The sequence below is a fragment of the Halyomorpha halys genome, unplaced genomic scaffold, assembly GCF_000696795.3.
Source record: "Halyomorpha halys isolate HHAL.00 unplaced genomic scaffold, Hhal_1.1 Scaffold131.1, whole genome shotgun sequence".
NCBI classification, from domain to species: Eukaryota; Metazoa; Arthropoda; class Insecta; order Hemiptera; family Pentatomidae; genus Halyomorpha; species Halyomorpha halys.
In genome coordinates, this window is record NW_027116732.1 from 401,212 (window position 1) to 407,766 (window position 6,555).

At 33.8% G+C, this 6,555-nt stretch overlaps 1 long non-coding RNA gene across 1 annotated transcript in view; it reads right to left on the reverse strand.

Annotated features, from left to right (window-relative positions):
* Positions 1–318: 318 nt before the first annotated feature.
* Positions 319–6,555, reverse strand: part of LOC106678264 (uncharacterized) — an 8,273-nt gene continuing 2,036 nt past the window's right edge. The window contains exon 2 of the long non-coding RNA XR_010845144.1: positions 319–900. This is a non-coding gene — a long non-coding RNA (uncharacterized lncRNA). The remainder of the gene's footprint in view (positions 901–6,555) is intronic.

Consider the following 6,555-nt stretch of genomic DNA (forward strand, 5'->3'; position numbering starts at 1 on the left):
AGTTTTAAAGATATAGAGCTCCGAATGAAGAATTAATTTCTTCTTTACTATTTTAAAACAGCCACCAATTTTTATTCCCCCAACTTATACTTGGCAGACTCATCAATTTTGACTAGTAATTATACATATTTTTCATTTAATTATTAACAATTTAATATAAATTCTAAAAAGTATTTAGTTTATAGTTACCGATAAATGAAACTAATTCAAACTCCTGAATCCGTCATATTTGAAAATCATTTTGGTATAGTTTGGTCGTCTTATTGTTTTCTTTACTGGGAACATTGGATCGTAAGGAAAACAAGAATATGCAACACATGTAACTTATTTGACTTTATTTCGTGGTGCCCCCACAGACCCTACAACCCCTCTAATTTGGTAGAATCCTGATTACAGGAGCTTTCTTTTTTACGAGTTTCACCGTTGTTGCACCGGACTCTTTTTGATAGAACAACATTCACATTTTGATCAGGAGGCGCTGAGGTTGGAAGGCACGCTTTTTTTTTCGAGTCGTAAGCCGTGCCATCAGAACTGGATCACCAGCTCCCCCTTGATTTATGATATAAAAGTTGTAATCTTGGTATTCATCATCACCTTCATGTTTCTTAACGCACTCTTTATTGTACCCGTCGTAACGGTTCCCGGGCGGACACCTCCTGAGGACCAATACGCGTTTGCTGCACTCGTAATAGACACCCTTGTCAACGTAGTCAGGATACTTCTTTCCTTCATTACATTTTATAAAAGTATTGTCATTGGTGTCCAAATCGCTCTGATATTGATCATCATCGTGAGTGCATTCTTCTGGAACCCATTTACCATGTCTACACACTGTGCGTTCACAATGAACATGGAGCTTCATCACCGCTCCCTCTGGTTTGCAGCAAAGGACCGCGCCAACTGAAAAACAGAAAGCAGATGTTATAATGATATATTTACATTTGTGAAACTTGTGTTCACAACATGTAGGTCACATGATCGTGTTCACAACAGGTAGGTTAGATGATCGTGTTAACAACAGGTAGGTCACATGATCGTATTCACAACAGGTAGGTCACATCATCGTGTTCACAACAGGTAGGTCACATCATCGTGTTCACAACAGGTAGGTTAGATGATCGTGTTAACAACAGGTAGGTCACATGAACGTGTTAACAACAGGGAGGTCACATGATCGTGTTCGCAAAAGGTAGGTCACATGATCGTGTTCACAACAAGTAGGTTACATGATCGTGTTTACAACAGGTAAATAAATTAAGGAAAAGTAGAATCGTGAATAATTTTGAATTCCAGTTTTTGACAGAGATACACGTTTTGAGGTGTCTTGAGTCCAAATAACTTAAAAGCCTTGCAAAATGGTCAGTGTGTGAACGGCCTAGTTCTAAAGTGAAGAGTCCGAAGAAACTGAAATTTCATATTGAAGGAAGTGGGGGGGGGGAGGAGGAATATGCTATAATATGGAATATTATGAATTAAAAGACACGGTGGGACAAGCCGAAGGTTTATGACGAAGGGTAAATGTGATTTAGTGGGATTTATTTGAATTTATTTTAATCTTCCAGTTTTTGCACCATTTTTTGAGGGTAGTGATGTGAGATTGGGGGGTTTGGGATACAATGGAAGGTTCATCACTCACTGAAAATAGGCATGTGTCATCAACATTAGTGGTGAGAATAGTGCTACGATGGGTTGGGATGTCAGTTGGAAAAAGCTTTATAAAGGATAGGACCAAGGATAATACCTTGAGGTACTCCAGCAGACTGAGGAAATAGGGATGAATAAGTGCTGTTGTGATTTACTTGAAATAAGCTGTCGGAGGGATGAGAACGGATAAAAAAAGCTTTCATCCTACGTTGCAGGGCTTTCAGGGCTAAAAAAGACAAACACATAAATCATTTAAACTTTAAAGAAAAATTAAAAAGGTGTACTGTGAAACGTAAAAATAAATAAGAATATTAATGATTAAGGACAATTAATGGAAACGGTAATAATAACAGATAAAAAGAAGCGATATAATATAATATACAAACTAAAAGATAGAAAAAGGAAGATAAGAATAAAGTCAACATACCTTGCAGTCTAGAAGTCAGAGCCAAAGTTAACGGTTTTGACAGGATGTATAGAGAGGAGTGGGCATTGACAGATAAAGTACTTTAAAGTAATATAAATTAAAAATAAGTTATATAAATATAAAAAAACGGAAAGTAAATATAGAATAATAAAATTAAGCATAGGGCGAGAATTGTAAAAATAAAACCTGATAAAAGACGTGAAAGGAAAGGGGGTTTCTGAAATGCAGAACGAAGAGAACAGAAGATTTATGGGGGTTTTATAAATTTATAAAGATGTGAGGCAAAAGGGGTTACAGGAGTTGATAGAAGTTTTATGCTGGGAAATACGGTTTTTAGGTTGATCTTTATATATAGAAGGATACGGGATAGAACAAGGAATCTGGTAAACAACAAGGACCTCTACTAAAAAAGAAGTGAAGTAGGTTGAGGACAGGAGGAAGTTGAGTCACAGGGTTAACGTAAGAATCAAGGAGTCGTCACTTTATGTGGGAAATTATTGTTAAATAGGATCTGCTTAATACGTTGTATCTTGGTCTGGTGGTATTGAGGGTCAGAAAGAGAAAGGGGTCGGTGGATAAGGTTCTTAGGAACATTGGTTATTTGGTGATGAGGGTGTTGAGAAAAGAATTTGAGGGGTCTGCCAGAATAGGTGGGTTTGGTATACTAATCAGTAGATAGGGAGTCATCAGGATTTCTGATAATAAGTAGGTCAACAAAAGAGAAGGAATGGTCCAATTCACCTTCAACAGGAGTTAGGGGCTGATAAGATTTCAGGGATTCTGTCAGGATTGAGGACAAAGATGAGTTCGTCAACGTACTTCTTAATGAAAATTATGTCTTGAGAGGACAGAGATATTATGGAGTCGAGATGGTCACTAAGAACAATATTGGAGATATCAGGAGCAAGGAAGTTACCCAAGTCAGTTGGCAAGTCCACTAAGACCCAAGAGTCGAGTCCATTCCATCTTTCTCAATCACTTGGTTGTCTCTTAATTAAAATGTTGTATTCTTGACAGTGCAGAGGTTTTTTGTTCATAATTTTCTTCTTACCAGGTTTTAAGATTTAAGGTAGTTTTTTTTTTTTTAAATAATGATAACTTCAATTAGATCCCGCTAATAAACACTAAACTGGGAGATGATTGTTTACTGACTCATCTATCTTTCAAGTTGCTTTGGAGGAAGATTTTTTTAAGAATTCGTTAACTAAGTCCTGTCAGACTATTTCAATGAGGACTTAAACTAACACACACATACGCACATATAAACCCACTAAATCTTGAATATATGACAAGTTATACATTTTTTTTTATTTAATAATTTATTTATTGTTATTTACAACTGTATAAAAATATATACAACAAGAAAATTTGCTGTAGGTGACATGATACAAAATTGAGGCCATCTTCTTTTCAGACGCCTAGGAGAATTATTAGGTAATGAAGGAGAAGCCAGGTTAGAAACAAGTGGATTTGGGTGGTTGAGAAGTTTATTATGGAAGGAACGGTATCTGGTTCTGGCCAAATCGGCAACATATGGAACATTGAGGTCCTGATGGATGACTTGATTTGTGACAAAGTAAGGAGCATTAAGGATTTTGCGAACGATTTTGGACCGTAAGCATTGGATTCGGGAGGAATTTAATGGTTTAGTGGAGCCCCAAAGCTCAACTCTGTATGTCCAGATAGGCCTTATAATAGTCATGTAGATCAATCTTTTGTAATGGATTAGCAATTTATACCGTTTGTTTAGTAAATGTTGTAATAGTAGGAATAGACGAGCAGTTTCTTGTCTTATTAGTCTTGTATGAGGATCCCATGTCAGTCGTTTGTCCAGATGTATTCCTAAGTTACGTATCTGTTCAATAGGAATAATTGGAGTATTATTAAAGGATACTGTAGGGCAAAAAGTCATGGGTTTACGACGAAGGGTAAATGTGATTTGGTGGGATTTATTGGAATTAATTTTAATCCTCCAGTTTTGGCACCATTGTTCAAGGGTGGTGATGTAGGATTGGAGGGTATGGGATACAATGTAAGGATCATTGTTCATTGACAATAGACATGTGTCATCGGCATACGTGGTGAGGATAGTGTTAGGATGGGTTGAGATGTCAGTCGTGAAAACTGTACAAAGGATAGGACCAAGGATACTACCCTGAGCTCTAATTTTGAAAATAATTATCGAACTAATATTTGAATTTATTTATAATCTTTTCACTTTCTTGAGACTGGTTTTATTGTTTAAATAAAATTAATTTTATCCAAATTGTCTGGAAACATTCTTTTTTTATTTAAAAATTCAACGTTTTGGTCAGTTCAGCCTTTCTCAGGAACAATCCAAAATAATATTTTACAATTTTAAAAAACTTTATGCAGGCTATTCTGCCCAAGCAAATGATTACAATCCAAAATTACCCTCTTTTGTAGCTCTCATTTGAGAAGCAGTAGAAAGGGTAGGAATAAATGTTTTCATTATATTCGCCAAAATAAATTGTCAAAATTTTGATTTGACGAAAAAATTTGAGTTCACCAAAATTATATATCATGAACTATGGGACTAGAGATGCGACATCGATAAAAAAAAACATCGATGTTCAATACTAAAACATCGATGTTAAAAAACATCGACAAAAAAACATCGATTTTTTTTTTAACCATTTCAGTAACATAAAGACTGTTCTAAAGACTACCCATGCTCCGGCCACTCAGAAGTGCTTTTTTAATCAACTAATAGGACATGGAGTCCAAAAATAACATCAATGTTTTAAAATATCGTTGCTTACAATACATTACCCAAAAAACATCGATGTTTTTAAACAACTATTTCAGAAACATGAGGTCTGTTCCAACGATCACGCATTCTACGGCCTGTCAGAAGTGGGTTTTGAAACTATGAATCCGACATCAACAACAAAAAACATCGATGTTTTTAAAATATTGTTGCTTACAATACATTACCCAAAATACATCGATGTTTTTCAAAAAATATTTCAGAAACTTGAGGTCTGTTCCAACGATGACGCTTTTTACGGCCTGTCAGAAGTGGTTTTTGAAAGCAAGAATCCGACATCGACTACAAAAAACATCGATGTATTTAAAAATCGTTGCTTACAATACATTTTCCAAAAAACACCGATGTTTTAAAATATTGTTAACAATACATTGCCAAAAATACATTGTTGTTTTTTTTAACATCTATTTCAGAAACATAAGGTCTGTTCCGACCAGTCAGAAATGGTTGTTGGAACAAATAACGTAACTAAAAAAAACATTGATGTTTAAAATATTAAGATATTATCTATGTCCAATATTAAAATATCGTTGCTTGATTATGAGTTGGATAATTATATGAAGCTGTCCTTGGAACAGACCTAGTCTTTGAAAACTTTTTGAATTGGGTTCAATGGAGTTAAATATCAAAAAATCAATAAGAACAATTTACAAAATAATATTTTATTTTTAAATCAAATATACAACACAAGATCGATCACATCATTTATGAATACATGCATAGTGAAATAATGCTGTTATGTTGTTAATTTACCGCTATGTGGTCATTTTTATTTGTAATTGTTATACATTGCCAATTTCTTAACTGTATGGGTACTATATAACAATTTAAATATGTAACATACCTTTCAACATTATGAATACATAAATGGTGAAATAATGCAGTTATGTTGTTAAGTTACCGCTATGTGATCATTTTTACTAATGTACATGTCTTATTTTATATTTACATTATTTTTATTGAAAAATCACACAGGATATCTTGCATGTTCAAAAAAACAACAATGTATTTTTGGCAATGTATTGTTAACAACAATATTTTAAAACATCGATGTTTTTTGGAAAATGTATTGTAATCAATGATATTTTAAAACATGGTTTTTTTTTTGGGTAATGTATTGCAAGCAACGATTTTTAAAAACATTTATGGTTTTTGTAGTCGATGTCGGATTCTTGCTTTAATTATCCACTTTATAATCAACTGTAAAAGAAATTAGATGTAACAGTTGTATCAAGCAAGTAAGGCGCACCAAGTTGATCTGGTATTAAATAAATAAATAAATTAGTCTAAACATGTGATTGATCTTGTGTTGTATATTTGATTAGTAAATGAAATATTATTTTGTAAATTGTTCTTATTGACTTTTTGATATTTAACTCCATTGAACCAAATTAAAAAAGTTTTCAAATACTAGATCCCAATATTTTAAAACATCGATGTTTTTTGGAAAATGTATTGTAGGCGACGATATTTTAAAACATCGATGTTTTTTGGGTAATGCATTGTATGCAACGATATTTTAAAACATCGATGTTTTTTGTAGTCGGTGTTCCATTCTTTCATACAAAAAGCACTTCCGACTGGCCTGTGCATGGTAGTCGTTGGAACAGACCTTATGTTCCTTCAATAGTTGTTCAAAAACATCGATGATTTTTCGGTAAAATATTGTAAGCAACGATATTTTAAAACATCG